Genomic DNA, 15,872 nt, shown 5'->3' on the forward strand with positions numbered 1-15,872 from the left:
ATTTCCAGTTTTATAGCAGGAACGTTTTCGTTTATTTATTTGATTCATTTTAAACGTTTCCACCCATTCAGCACACATAAGAAAGAATTTCACGTGCTACATTTAGGTAGACTTCAAACCATCGTATCTGGACAACGGCTAAAGTTTACTGGATGAAAAATTTCGTTTTGACTTCATCCATTTATTTCAAATGGCTCTGAGCACTATGGGACTTAACTTCTGAGGTCATCAGTCCTCTAGAACTTAGAACTACTTAAACCTAACTAACCTAACGACGTCACAATCATCCATGCCTGAGGCAGGATTCGAACCTCCGACCGTAGCGGTCGCGCGGTTCCAGACTGTAGCGCCTAGAACCGCTTGGCCACTCCGGCCGGCTCCATTTATTTACTTTCGTGCAAAGTTTCAGCCCATTCGTACAAGTTTAAAGTACGGAAGGGACGCACTTCAAAAACTCTCAGAAAAAAGTATTTTTACACGTAAAATACAAACGAACTAAGATTTTTCAAACGATTGAAATCTATCTTATAACAAGGCCCAATACATCGGTGTACCAGATTGGAAACATGAGTATCGCTTCAGTCCAGGGTTATTTAAGGGTGAATCTTTTTGCACGTAAAATCCGAATTGTGCACATAAGAAAAAGTTTCAACACAATTAAATTTTTTTGCAAATGGAACTAATTGACGCCGGCCGAAGTGGCCGCGCGGTTAAAGGCGCTGCGGTCTGGAACCGCAAGACCGCTACGGTCGCAGGTTCGAATCCTGCCTCGGGCATGGATGTTTGTGATGTCCTCAGGTTAGTTAGGTTTAACTAGTTCTAAGTTCTAGGGGACTAATGACCTCAGCAGTTGAGTCCCATAGTGCTCAGAGCCATTTGAACTAATTGACTCGCGCGATTTTCCTGTACGCCAGCTCCGGTTCGTCGTTCAAACCTAGCTTAATGCACTTAGCTACAGTAAAACTGGTGTTAGAATGGCTATACGAACTGTCACTGGTCAGGGCTACATCAAAAACTTTTTACCCCTTTTTACCTAGCTCAAATAGGAACTGAGTACCAATGCCCTCCAAACCGCAATTCTGAGAGCGGTCTTTCCATCATATTTGTTACAACGCGGAGATCGATTGTTTTCCCTACGATACTTTAATTGCCTCTTGACTATCGTTAAGCTTTTGACCGAAGTTGATATCGATTATCAGCGACCTAGAAAACAAAAACGCTGATAAGTTAGCACAGTGGTAAGGCACTGAACTCGCACTCTTTGTTCAGATTATCATCTTATTTATGTTTTCCGTGAATCGTTTAATGCAAATGCTGGGATGTTTCGAACTTCCTTCGCCATCTGTCCCGAACAGGAACGTATGCTCCGTCTGTAATGACCTAGTCGTCGACAGGATGATGCACTCTTACCTTCAAATGGTTCAAATGGCTCTGAGCACTATGGGACTTAACATCTGTGGTCAACAGTCCCCTAGAACTTAGAACTACTTAAACCTAACTAACCTAAGGACATCACACACATCCATGCCCGAGGCAGGATTCGAACCTGCGGCCGTAGCAGTCGCGCGGTTCCGCACTGCGCGCCTAGAACCGCTAGACCACCGCGGCCGGCTATACTTTCTCACAAAGCGCTCTAATTATCATTCAATCTTGATTTATTTGTCTAAACAAATCTCTCAATGTACGAGCTTTGAATTCACCTTACACCATACTACATCTAGTCCATATCCGCAAGCCATCTTATAGTGTGAAGCGAAAGGTACCTTTGTGCACCAATGTCACTCCTCTCACACCCCCTCCTCCCTCCCCCCCCTCTCCGTTTCCGTTCCAGTCGCGAAAAATCCTTGGTCCTTGGGATGAACGATTGCTGGTAAGCCTTCGTATAAGATAGAAATTCTTTAATTTTACCTTCGTGGGTTTTGGTGAGACAACGTAGGAGGTACAGTTATGTTGGTTGACTTTTGTATGATGGTAGGTTCTCGGAATATCAACAGTAAAGCACACCGTGATGATGGACGCCTCACGAACGCCTCTCTTGTAGCGTCTGCCGCTGGAGTTGGCTAAGCATTACTGTGAGCTCACAACGAAAATTTGTCCTTGGAACTTTGTAAGTACGTAGATGAACAGAGTATGTTTATCAGGGTCAGCACCTTTATGATTTTCAATATTTCTCTGATCGTCTGCCGTTGGCTGAACAATCCTAACCCCATTTATCCTGCCTTCCTCTGCACACTATCGGCATCCTCTGTTGTCATTTCACACACGTGAACGGTATTACAATAAAAATCGTAAACGCGTTTTTGATTGATCAATCCCGTATGCGATCTGCAGTTGCCTCACATGCGCTTCCAACGTTAGTTCATTTTGTCCAAATGGCCAATTTCTCGTTACTATTAGCTACCTAATTCTCTTAGAAGATAGGTTAAGGAAAGGAAAACCTACACTACTGGCCATTAAAATTGCTATACCAAGAATAAATGCAGATGATAAACGGGTATTCATTGGACAATATATTATACTAGAACTGACATGTGATTACATTTTCACGCAATGTGGGTGCATACATCCTGAGAAATCAGTACCCAGAACAACCACCTCTGGCCGTAATAACGGCCTTGATATGCCTGGGCATTGAGTCAAACTGAGCTTAGATGGCGTGTACAGGTACAGCTGCCCATGCAGCTTCAACACGATACCTCAGTTCATCAAAGTAGTGACTGGCGAATTGTGACGAGCCAGTTGCACGGCCACCATTGACCAGACGTATCCAATTGGTGAGAGATCTGGAGAATGTGCTGGCCAGAGCAGCAGTCGAACATTTTCTGTATCCAGAAAGGCCCATACAGGATCTGCAACATGCGGTTGTGCATTATCCTGCTGAAATGTAGGGTTTCGCAGGGATCGAATGAAGGGTAGAGCCACGGGTCGTAACACATCTGAAATGTAACTTCCACTATTCAAAGTGCAGTCCATTCGAACAAGATGTGACCGAGACGTGTAACCAATGTCACCCCATACCATACAAATACACGATTCCAATGTGCGTTCACTGCGATGTCGCCAAACACGGATGCGACCATCATGATGCTGTAAGCAGAACCTGGATTCATCCGAAAAAATGACGATTTGCCATTCGTCGTTGAGTACACCATCGCAGGCGCTTCTGTCTGTGATGCAGCGTCAAGGGTAACCACAGCCATGGTCTCCGAGCTGATAGTCCATGCTGCTGCAAACGTCGCGAACTGTTCGTGCAGATGGTTGTTGTCTTGCAAACGTCCCCATGTGTTGACTCAGGGCTCGAGACGTGGCTGCACGATCCGTTACAGCCATGCGGATAAGATGCCTGTCATCTCGACTGCTAGTGATACAAGACCGTTGGGATCCAGCACGGCGTTCCGTATTACCCTCCTGAATTCACCGATTCCATATTCTGCTAACAGTCATTGGATCTCGACGAACGCGAGCAGCAATGTCGCGATACGATAAACCACAATCGCGATAGGCTACAATCCGACCTTTACCAAAGTCGGAAACGTGATGGTACGCATTTCTCTTCCTTACACGAGGCATCACAACAACGTTTCACCAGGCAACGCCGGTCAACTGCTGTTTGTGTATGAGGAATTGGTTGGAAACTTTGCTCATGTCAGCACGTTGTAGGTGTCGCCACCTGCGCCAGCCTTCTGTGAATGCTCTGAAAAGCTAATCATTTGCATATCGCAGCATCTTCTTCCTGTCGGTTAAATTTCGCGTCTGTAGCACGTCATCTTTTGTACGTTCGTAGCTTTTCTAGACTTAGAGAAAGCTTTTAACAATGTTGACTGGAATGCTCTCTTTGAAGTTATGGATGTCGCAGTGGTAAAATAGAGGGAGAGGCTATTTCCAAAACTTGTATAGAAATCAGACGAAGTTTGAAGAGTAGAGGGCGTGAAATGGAAGTAGTGGTTGAGAATGGAGTGACACGGGGTTGTAGTCTATCGACGATGTTATTCAATCTATACATTGAACAAGTGCTAAAGAAAACAAAATTGTAATCATTTGCTTGCCTGTATGTGTACAACACATCTACCGATTTACATCCCATTCCGATACCTCCTTCGTGGTACGTCGTTTCTTTTTTTCTTTTTTGCCTTAGAATTTACTTCGTAGGAATGAAAGGACAGGGAGAAGAAACAAAAACTTTGAGGTTTTCTGATGACATTGTAGTTCTGTCAGAGACAGCAAAGGAGTTGGAACAGAGTCTTGAAACAAGGATATAAGATGAGAATCAACGAAAGCAACTCGAAGATAATGGGATCTAGTCGAGTTAAATCAGATAACTTTATTTTTGAACTTTATTTTACAGGACCGTCTTGATCACACAAACTTTTACACTCCACTATTACCAGTTTCGGCTTTAGATCTGTTACAAAGATAGGGTGCAACCAACTAAGTTCAGTTTCCTGATGCTAAATCCATAAAAGGCCTGGTGCTACATAAGAAAGATAAAAAGTATTTACATGATTAACACCCATGTATACTAGCTATACATATCATAAAATACTCTGATGTATTATCAACGTCAAACATGTAAGTACACAGAAAGCGCTGGTGTTGAACAGAATGCTTCTGGTATTTATACAAAAAGAGGGCACAATAGCTATGGTACATGATTAGCCCGTATGGCAAATGTTATGCTTAAAAAGCGGTATGCGTAGTCATTAATTGAAATTACTTCACATTAAAAAACGAGCGCCTGACAATAAAACATACTACACATGGAATTAGATCCATACTTAAAATCCACTAAAAAGTGTAAATACTAATAATATCCAACACCTATCCTGATAAATCAGGTAATCAGCTTAGATTAGAAAATCAGATACTAAAAGTAGTGCACAAGTTCTACCATTTGCGGAGCAAACTGCTGATGAAAGCCGAAGTAGAGAGGATGTACAATTTATGCTAGGAATGGCAAGAAACGCGTTTCTGAAGAAAAGAAATTTGTTGATTTCGAAAATAGATTTAAATTTTTAAGTGTTAGGAAGTCTTTTCTGAAGGTATTTTTGTATGGAGTCTAGTGAAGTACGGAAGGGAAACTTGGAAGATAAGCAGTTTAGACAAGAAGAGAATAGTTACTTTTGAAATACGGCGCTATAGAAGCAAGCTGAAAATTACACGGTACTGAATAGAATGGGGAGACAAGAAATTTGTTGCACAACTTGACTAAAATAAGAGATCCGTTGATAGGAGACATTCTCAGACGCCAAAGAATCAACAGTTTAATACTGCAGGAAAGCGTGGGAGGTATAAATCGTAAAGGAGACCAAGAGATGAAAGCAGTAAGCAGATTCAGAAGGATGCAGGTTGCAGTAGTTATTCGGAGATGAAGAGGCTTGCACAGGGTAGAGTAGCATGGAGAACTGAATCAAACGAGTCTTCGGAGTATCTCTCACAGCAGCAGCGACGGCGACCATGACGACAACCACAATGACGACGACGACGACGACGACAGCTATCTAAAAGTGAATGGAGTTTTATGACACTTTTTTGTGACGTAATTACACTACTGAAAAATTAAAAGCAAATGTCCTGTATCAATTGTTCCCTTGGGAGAAGCTTTGTTCAGATATTATTCAGTTTGAGATTTTATTCAAAGGACGTTACAACTGTGGACAGACTGTCTCGCACAACAATGTCAGTATTTTGTGTACTGTGCTCCTACAATTCAGTCCTACTATCGTGCCTAGAGAGGATCGTAGGAATGCCTGATGTAATTTTGGCCAGCAGAGTTGATCGTCATCATTATCATGGAATGCACCCTGAGCAACCCGAGACGTTTGTAAACACACGTTATACTACTGGAAGAATGCCTTTTAATGACGTTATAGAAATGGCAACGGGTGAAGATGGATGATGTTCTGGAACTATCGTGTGTAGTACAGTATATCTTAGATTCGCTGATGGGCTATAACATGTGACCACCTGCTTAATAACGTGTTGGCCCACCTTTGGAACGCAGTACAACACCAATTCTACGGAGCACTGGTTCGACAAGTCCTTGATATGTCTCCGGAGATGTCTACACACTCATTACGGGCGCGGAGATGGCGCCCTATAGCGTACAGATGGGTTTCATCGACTTTTCCACTAAATATCAAAAATCTCTGGTGACCACGACAGCAATGTGTTCGCTGTCATGCTCCTCAAACCACTGTAGCACGATTCTGGCCTTACGACACAGGCTGTTATCTCTGTATGAGATGTCATTGATATCGGGAAAGACAGCAATCGCGAAGGGAAGCAGATGGCCTGCAATAATTGTTACATACACTCCTGGAAATGGAAAAAAGAACACGTTGACACCGGTGTGTCAGACCCACCATACTTGCTCCGGACACTGCGAGAGGGCTGTACAAGCAATGATCACACGCACGGCACAGCGGACACACCAGGAACCGCGGTGTTGGCCGTCGAATGGCGCTAGCTGCGCAGCATTTGTGCACCGCCGCCGTCAGTGTCAGCCAGTTTGCCGTGGCATACGGAGCTCCATCGCAGTCTTTAACACTGGTAGCATGCCGCGACAGCGTGGACGTGAACCGTATGTGCAGTTGACGGACTTTGAGCGAGGGCGTATAGTGGGCATGCGGGAGGCCGGGTGGACGTACCGCCGAATTGCTCAACACGTGGGGCGTGAGGTCTCCACAGTACATCGATGTTGTCGCCAGTGGTCGGCGGAAGGTGCACGTCCCCGTCGACCTGGGACCGTACCGCAGCGACGCACGGATGCACGCCAAGACCGTAGGATCCTACGCAGTGCCGTAGGGGACCGCACCGCCACTTCCCAGCAAATTAGGGACACTGTTGCTCCTGGGGTATCGGCGAGGACCATTCGCAACCGTCTCCATGAAGCTGGGCTACGGTCCCGCACACCGTTAGGCCGTCTTCCGCTCACGCCCCAACATCGTGCAGCCCGCCTCCAGTGGTGTCGCGACAGGCGTGAATGGAGGGACGAATGGAGACGTGTCGTCTTCAGCGATGAGAGTCGCTTCTGCCTTGGTGCCAATGATGGTCGTATGCGTGTTTGGCGCCGTGCAGGTGAGCGCCACAATCAGGACTGCATACGACCGAGGCACACAGGGCCAACACCCGGCATCATGGTGTGGGGAACGATCTCCTACACTGGCCGTACACCACTGGTGATCGTCGAGGGGACACTGAATAGTGCACGGTACATCCAAACCGTCATCGAACCCATCGTTCTACCATTCCTAGACCAGCAAGGGAACTTGCTGTTCCAACAGGACAATGCACGTCCGCATGTATCCCGTGCCACCCAACGTGCTCTAGAAGGTGTAAGTCAACTACCCTGGCCAGCAAGATCTCCGGATCTGTCCCCCATTGAGCATGTTTGGGACTGGATGAAGCGTCGTCTCACGCGGTCTGCACGTCCAGCACGAACGCTGGTCCAACTGAGGCGCCAGGTGGAAATGGCATGGCAAGCCGTTCCACAGGACTACATCCAGCATCTCTACGATCGTCTCCATGGGAGAATAGCAGCCTGCATTGCTGCGAAAGGTGGATATACACTGTACTAGTGCCGACAAATGGTTCAAATGGCTCTGAGCACTATGGGACTCAACTGCCGAGGTCATTAGTCCCCTAGAACTTAGAACTAGTTAAACCTAACTAACCTAAGGACATCACAAACATCCATGCCCGAGGCAGGATTCGAACCTGCGACCGTAGCGGTCCTGCGGTTCCAGACTGCAGCGCCTTTAACCGCACGGCCACTTCGGCCGGCTAGTGCCGACATTGTGCATGCTCTGTTGCCTGTGTCTATGTGCCTGTGGTTCTGTCAGTGTGATCATGTGATGTATCTGACCCCAGGAATGTGTCAATAAAGTTTCCCCTTCCTGGGACAATGAATTCACGGTGTTCTTATTTCAATTTCCAGGAGTGTACTTCACAGATGCCATGGTGTCTTCGGTTACTACCACAGGTCCAATTTCAACCCAAGAAATGTACCCTATAGCATAATACTGCCCCCATTTGCCACTGTCTGTGGCCTGGTGCATGTTTCTAGCAGCCGTCCACTTGGGTAACCCTGTATTTGGACACAGCTATCGGCCTACCGTAAACAGTAACGTGACTCACCCGACCAGGCGACACATTTCCGTTGATCCACGTCGTTGTCTCGATGATCCCTTCCCCAATGGGTCAACGTGAGAACATACACATGTCGTCTGCAGAGCTTCAAGTTAAAAAATATTCGTTGAAACACTTGTCCTTGCAGCATCATTGTACCCTGACGTCGGATATGCCAAAGGTCATTGCCCGTCCTACTTTAGAGAGCGAGCAAGTATCCGACCTCCACGTTCTCTGCTGAGGCATTAGCGCCCAACGCCTTCGCGCGGTTTCACCGTCCTTCAATGACTTCCCTCAGATGCTCACGACAGTAGCACGCAAACATCCGATCAGCTTCACCATTCCCCGATATGCTCGTTTCAAGGAGCCGAACTGTAACTATGTGCCTTTTATCAGAGTTCATTATGGCAGTGGACTTCCGCATTTGTGATCCGTCTCATCCCTAGAAAGATTATCCATTCGTCTTTGTTGTTTGCAAGCTCCCCTAGTGGTACCAAATCCCCATAAAAGTTTCTCAGTTTAGCAGCCTTCTTAGAAATTTGTTAGGTGAGCTGTGGTATTGGCCGAGCGGTTCTAGGCGCTTCAGTCTGGAACCGCGCGAGCACTACGGTCGCAGGTTCGAATCCTGCCTCGGGCATGGATGTGTGTGATGTCCTTAGGTTAGTTAGGTTTAAGTAATTCTAAGTTCTAGGGGACTGATGACCTCATATGTTAAGTCCCATAGTGCTCAGAGCCATTTGAACCATTTTGTTCTGCAAAGATATAAAATACACAGTGGACTAACACTGAATAATATTCGGTTCTAATTACTTGTTTTCGTTGCTCTGAATTTATGAAAGTGTGTGTTGTTTAACTATTCATGTGTGAGATCGCATTGCTTCTCAGGCATTACAATTATATATATTGCATACCTTGAAAATAACACGGCTTGATCATCAACACTAATGGGAGTAGTTTATGCTTTCTAAACACATGCACCTTTCGGTTTCTGACTCTGGCTAAAGAAATCCATGAGGACTCGTCTGTAACCAGGAAGATAGGAATGTACAGTTTCCTTCTATAATCTATATATTGGTCAATTCTTAGGAAGAATAACTCATCTTTTCAGCGTTTTAAAACACGGGAGAATTGAGGTTTAATTAACTAGAGGAATTTCATTCGTAGAGGTAGTCCTGTCGTGGTTGTAATATTTACCAACCTAATAAGATGCCAGAAACCACAAGTACTCTCACGGCTAATCAAATACGGCCTTTGAAGTTCACCGCTTTCACTCTCAGTGTTTGGTTTCTATTTTGTTTGCAGTACGGCGCATTTAGTAATATCTCTCAGAGTTCCAAGAAAAAAAATATATTTTTGCCACACGTTGAGAGGCTATGCTGCCCTTTTTCCAATACTGAACTTCGCCTCTTAAAGTCGCCGTAATGAAGCGACACATTTTACGTTGCGGTACGTGGGGGGGGGGGGGGGGGCGCTGCAGTAAATGGATTCTGTCCCCGCTGTTGACGCCGGTGTCGGTATTGGGAGAATGCAGCCAGGGGTACATAACTATTAGTACGCCAAACATGGGCGCATTACATTAGTCAGCGGTCAACGTAATGGACGCTGTTAATTCTGCGGTAATCATGGCGCCGCTCGCCTAGCAGCGACCGCAGCGCCGCGCTGTTTGCGCAGCAATCCGCCAGGGCAAACAGCGGCGCCAGCGCCTGCGCCCGCGCCTCCTTGGTGTGGCACAGCCTACCTACAGGGTCGCCGAGTGATTTAACCGGCTGTCGTTCGCCGACGACCACCTGCCGCGGGCCGACACCGCCGAACTGCGGCAGGCGCCGGGAAAAAGTAATTTACGCTGCGACTAATAGCTGCCGCATGATGCACTGCGGTTCATAAATTTAGTGCGCGCGTGAGATATTAATGGGCAGTTGTTGCTTTATCTGTGTCGCTGCTGATGGTCTCTCGTATTTCATACGCCTGCAGTTCGGTGGTGAGCGTGTCGCGCGGAGCACAAAACGTTTAGTGGTGAGCCTCCTGCGAGGGCTAGGTGACTCGGCCTAGACCGTGCAGTGAAAGAGCGCGTTGGTAGATATAAAAAGGCACATATTTTTTGACCAATTTTCTTTCAGGTCAGTGCAGTTTGGGCTTTCTTCCTTTAGTGCGATCCTCCAAGGATAAAACATCCATTCACTCAGCCGTAGTCTCTTAACTGGACTCAAAAGGATTCCCAGCGTCAATTAAAAGCTGGATTCACAACAACATTTCGTACTTCGTGTCCTACAGTTTTCCTATTATCATAGTATCCTTGTGAGAATGCTTATTGTTTTGATTAAAGCTGACGATCGTCCTTTTCAACCCAGGACCCTTCACTCGCAGTTTCTAATCCATTTCCCTAATATTCGCCAGTTAATGTTTACTCTTCAAAGCGACCAATAAGAACAGTCTTTGCATCGCGGTCAGAGCCTTCGACCCATTGGTTCAAATGGCTCTGAGCACTATGGGACTTAACTGCTGTGGTCATCAGTCCCCTAGAACTTAGAACTACTTAAACCTAACTAACCTAAGGACATCACACACATCCATGCCCGAGGCAGGATTCGAACCTGCGACCGTACCGCTCGGCCACCCCGGCCGGCCTTCGACCCATTGCTTCGATTGGCGGTTCTACCTACAAACTCGGTCTGATTCTTTTTAAAAAGTATTGAGTAGTAAATCGTTTCCGCATTTGCCTTCGGACATCATTCAACAAGTGCAGTACCCATCATACTCAAAATGTTGTCGTAGGCAATTTTTCAAGTAAAATGTACCGCACTCATTCTTCTGAGATGTATATAGCGTCAGCCAACTGTACAAGTTCAATCATCGATTGTATAGTCTCACACTGTGCATATACACTGAATAGCTAAAGCAACTGGGACGGTCGCTGTGGCCGAGCGGTTCTAGGCGCTTCAGTCCGGAACTGCGCTGCTGCTACGGTCGCAGGTTCGAGTCCTGCCTCAGCCATGGATGTGTGTGATGTCCTTAGGTTGGTTAGGTTTAAGTAGTTCTAAGTTCTAGGGGACTCATGACCTCAGATGTTAGGTCCCATTGTGCTTAGAGCCATTTGAACCATTTTTGAAAGCAACTGGCACACCTGCCCAATATCGTACAGGGCCTCCGCGAGCTCGCAGAAGTACCCGTACACGACGTGGCATGAACTCGATTAATGTGTGAAGTAGTGCTGGAGGGAACTGACACCATGAATCCTGCAGTACTGTCCAAAAATTCGTAAGAGTACGAGGGGTTGGAGATCTCTTCTGAACATCACGTTGCAAGGCATCGCAGACATGCTCAATAATGTTCATGTCTGGGAGGTTTGGTGTCCATCGGAAGTGTTTAAACTCAGAAGAGTGTTCCTGGAGCCACTCTGTAGCAATTCTGGACGTGTGGGGTGACGCATTGTCCTGCTGGAATTGTCTGTCGGAATGCACAATGGACATGAATGGATGCAGGTTATCAGACAGTATGCTTACGTACGTGTCACCTGTCACAATCGTATCTAGACGTATCAGGGGTCCCATATCACTCCAGCTGCACACGACACACTCCATTACAGAGCCTCCTCCAGCTGACATGCAGGGTCCACGGATTCATGAGGTTTCTCCATACCCGTGCATGTCCATCCGCTCGATACAATTTGAAACGAGACTCGTCCGACTAGGCAGCATGTTTCCAGTCATCAGCATTCCATGGTCGGTGTCGCTGGGCCCAGGCGAGGCGTAAAGCTTTGTGTCGAGTTATCATGAAGGGTACCCGAGTGTTCCGAAACCCCATATCGATGATGTTTAGTTGAATGGTTCGCACGCTAACACTTGTTGATAGACCAGCATTGAAATCTGCAGCAGTTTGCGGAAGGGGTGCACTTCTGTCACGTTGAACGGTTCTCTTCAGTCGTCATTAGTCCCATTCTTGCAGGATCTTTTTCCAGCCGCAGCGATGTCGGAGATTTGATGTTTTACCGGATTCCTTATACTCACGGTACAATCTTGAAATAGTCGTACGGGAAAATGCACACTTTATCGCTACCTTGGAGATGCTGTGTCCCATCTCCCGTGCGCGTTCGAACTCACTTAAATCTTGATAGCCTGCCATTGAAGCAGCAGCAATCGATCTAACAACAGCGCCAGACATTTGTTGTCTTACATGGGCGTTGGCGACCGCAGCGCCGTATTGTGCCTGTTTACATATCTCTATATTTGAATACCTATGCCTATACCAGTTTCTTTGGCGCTTCAGTGCATTTCGGTGTCATTATCTGTGGTTTCAATTTTGTACCATCCTTCACTTTTTAAATAAAGCGTCGTACGAAGTTGTCGGCTGGGAGACCCAGAGAGCTAGATCAGCTGCCTAATGCGAAAGGGTTTCCTTTCACTGCACACAGTGGCCCCCTTTCCTCATGGTGTATGACAGCTACGTCTTAAGAGTGTGCGTTGAGTTAAATTGACTGTAACTGATTGCATAGTGTGGTACTGGTGTGGTTTGATGATGAGAGATTGGATAAGGTGAAATCCTGTGCCGGCACTTGGCCTATTCCTCTCGACTAGCGCCCAGTGGACCGTCGAGCCCAACGTCACCAGCCGGTGGACGTTCAAATGGTTGAAATGGCTCTGAGCACTATGGGACTTAACATCTTAGGTCATCAGTCCCCTATAACTTAGAACTACTTAAACCTAACAAACCTAACGACATCACACACATCCATGCCGGAGGCAGAATTCGAACCTGCGACCGTAGCAGTCCCGTGGTTCCGGACTGCAGCGCCTAGAACCGCACGGCCACAGGGGCCGGCGCCGACGGACGGACCTTCAGCAGTGCCACATGCCTTTACTCCATGAGACACTGCGGAGACAATTGGAACTGAGTTCAGAACACCGCAGCTAAGTCCGCTGATCAGCAGTTTTACGCCGCCACCTCTACTCTTGCCAATAAATAACTAATGGTGAAAATTTCTTCCACCACCAGGATTAGAACCGGTCTGCCCAGTCATGAGCTAGTGACCCGCTGCAGAGGGACCGTTTATCAAGAGAGATACGGCACGTTGAAATCAGTATCCAATGTCTTAACGATCAAAGGACAGGGTGTCCCTTCACCCGTTCACTATATTTTGATGATTTCCACTGGCAATAACTCGTCGACAGCAGTGTATCGCAAACCGATACGGTGTTCCAGTTTATACACTTGAGCAAAGCAAACACAGCTACCTTAAACATCTGTGGAAATTACACTATTCCGCAGATCCAATTAACATTTCACCGTTGCACAAGTAACATTCGGAGATATAAGCATCTTTGTACAAGACATATCTCCTTCCCTTCTTATCTCTAACAACTATTAGTAACTCAAAAAAATTTGTATTTGTAAAACAAGAATACGAAACTCGTCGAAAGGCCAGTTAATGTTAACAGGTATCAGCACCAACTTAATTCAGCGCTTCACAATCAAGAATGTTGTGGAATGTCCTGAAATACCGAAGCAAAAGCCCTATCCTATTTTCCTCGTGATACGTCACGCACAAACATCAACAAATGTTTTGCATCACACTTTTGTTGCGTAATGCATGGCACAAAAAACAAAAAATGGTTTGCGAAGACTTCTAAAATCAACGGAAACCATCTGGATATAGTGGTCTCTATAATACCACAAGTGACTAGATGACTTTTGTGTCTATTAGCCTGGAGGTTTATCTGTTGCCTTCAAGTCACCGATCAGCAGCAGTACCATTCCATTTACACAACATGTAATTACAGAGGACTGGGTAGAGGCCATCATCTTACCTCATTCCTGTTTTAATTCCAAAATTTCTCCCTCGAATTGTACCTTCGATTTTTTTCCCATTTAGTGTTTTGATAGTAGTAGCAATGGTTCTGAGCTCCAGACCACGTTCCTTCAGAATTTGGAAGGGAGAAATGAAATGAGCGTGTGGCATTGTTGGTCGGGAGGCCCCATCCGGGGAAATTCGGCCGTTGAATGCAAGTCTTATTTCAGTCGACGCCACATTGGGCGACTTACGCGCCGGTGATGAGGATCAAATGATGGTGAGGACAACACAACATCCAGTTCACGAGCGGAGAAAATCTCCAACCCGGCCGGGAATCGAACCCGGGACCGCTGCATGGGAGGCAAGCACGTTACCACTTTTTCTTTCATTTTGTTCGTTGTTGATCGTTGTGTTTGGTCGTTGCGGATGTCTCATGACATCCGTTAAGGGTCGTTTGTTGATCCTTCCACTCAGGTTTTTACTACAGAGGCCAATCAGCTCTCTGACCGAACACGCTGAGCTACCGTGCCGGCCCACTCAGCTAAGCAGGCGAGCTTGGAAGAGAGAAATACAGTCCACTGAGTCATACGCTTTTTTAAAAATCTACGAGCGGGTAAACTACTTTTCTGCTATATATGTTTTTTCTCGAATGGTAATTAGTTTCAGAATTAAAATTTGCCACTGCAAGATCTGTTTTCTCTGAAACCTGCTTGAAATTTACCAGTCACTGACACAGAATTTTGTATGGAACAAGAAGAAGAGAAATTAATATATACATATCATTATCCGCTCTCTCTCTCTGTTTGTAGTGAACGTATTAATGCAGTTTTTCAGTTTACCGTATGATTCGCATGATTCATGTGGATTTTGTTAAGATTTTTTATGCTATGCATTTCAGTAACTTTGCGCCAGTTTCGTCTTCGATATACGCTTTGGTAAGTCTTTATCTCATTTGTCTAGCAATTGCGTTTTCATTTGGTGCTTGTGAATCTGGATAAGTTCTGGGGGAACTTCTGGTAGGAATCTTTCTGTAAGTACAGGCAATTTAGAAGCTTTTAAAACTATCTATGAATTTCTGTGAGATTTCCTTGGTCGTTTGTGGATCGTCTGGTACCCAGTCCTACACCACCACGAACACTATTTGGAAGCGACCAGTGTGTCCTTTTAATTGGTTCACTAATATCTTGCCCGGCACGCTTACAGTGAGAGAAAATTTTGTACGACTGAGTTGTGGCCGCTCTCAAGCACGTCTCACCACTAGATCAGGCTAGACCATGCAGCGGGGTGATTATGGCGTAGCGGGAATGTTGTTAACGCAGATGGCTGCACCTCACTGCACTGCCTGGCTCATACGTCACCGACTGACCACATGGCGGTGCACTGCGCTGTCGGAACCGCCGAGAATGTCAAGGGAGAGATGAGTATACTGAACGTAATCCAACTCTCTTTTTTACTACACGCTCAAGTAACCGCAAATAATATATCAGGCATCAATACACCATTTAAAGGATGCTACGAGGTGAAGAAACTGGTATTTTGGTCAGTGATGTGGTTTTTGATTTACGGAAGACATTCGATAGCAAATTATGAGTGGAGCGGTAAATATCAACCAGATTAAGAGCACCGAAACGGTACGTCGTATAGTGACAATCCGTAGGTCAAACGTCTAAAACAAGAGATTATAATGATGTACTCACGAGTGCAGTATTAAACCGCAAGGAACGAAACTACAGAGATATAATTAAAATCAGTCGCGACTAAACATAAAAGGCAGTTGCGTAGGAAATCACTGCAGTGTGTCTATGATCTAGTAAGACACACGATGTTCATACTGTTTTGATTTAATTCCAGTTCGTCATGAGAAGCTTTCTATTAAGTTTTTGATTGAAATGCCCATAAAACAAAACTGATAAGCGATAGATGCATTATGATTGCACCAATCAAATAGGGAACTGATTTT

The sequence above is a fragment of the Schistocerca nitens genome, chromosome 2, assembly GCF_023898315.1.
Source record: "Schistocerca nitens isolate TAMUIC-IGC-003100 chromosome 2, iqSchNite1.1, whole genome shotgun sequence".
Lineage (NCBI taxonomy): Eukaryota > Metazoa > Arthropoda > Insecta > Orthoptera > Acrididae > Schistocerca > Schistocerca nitens.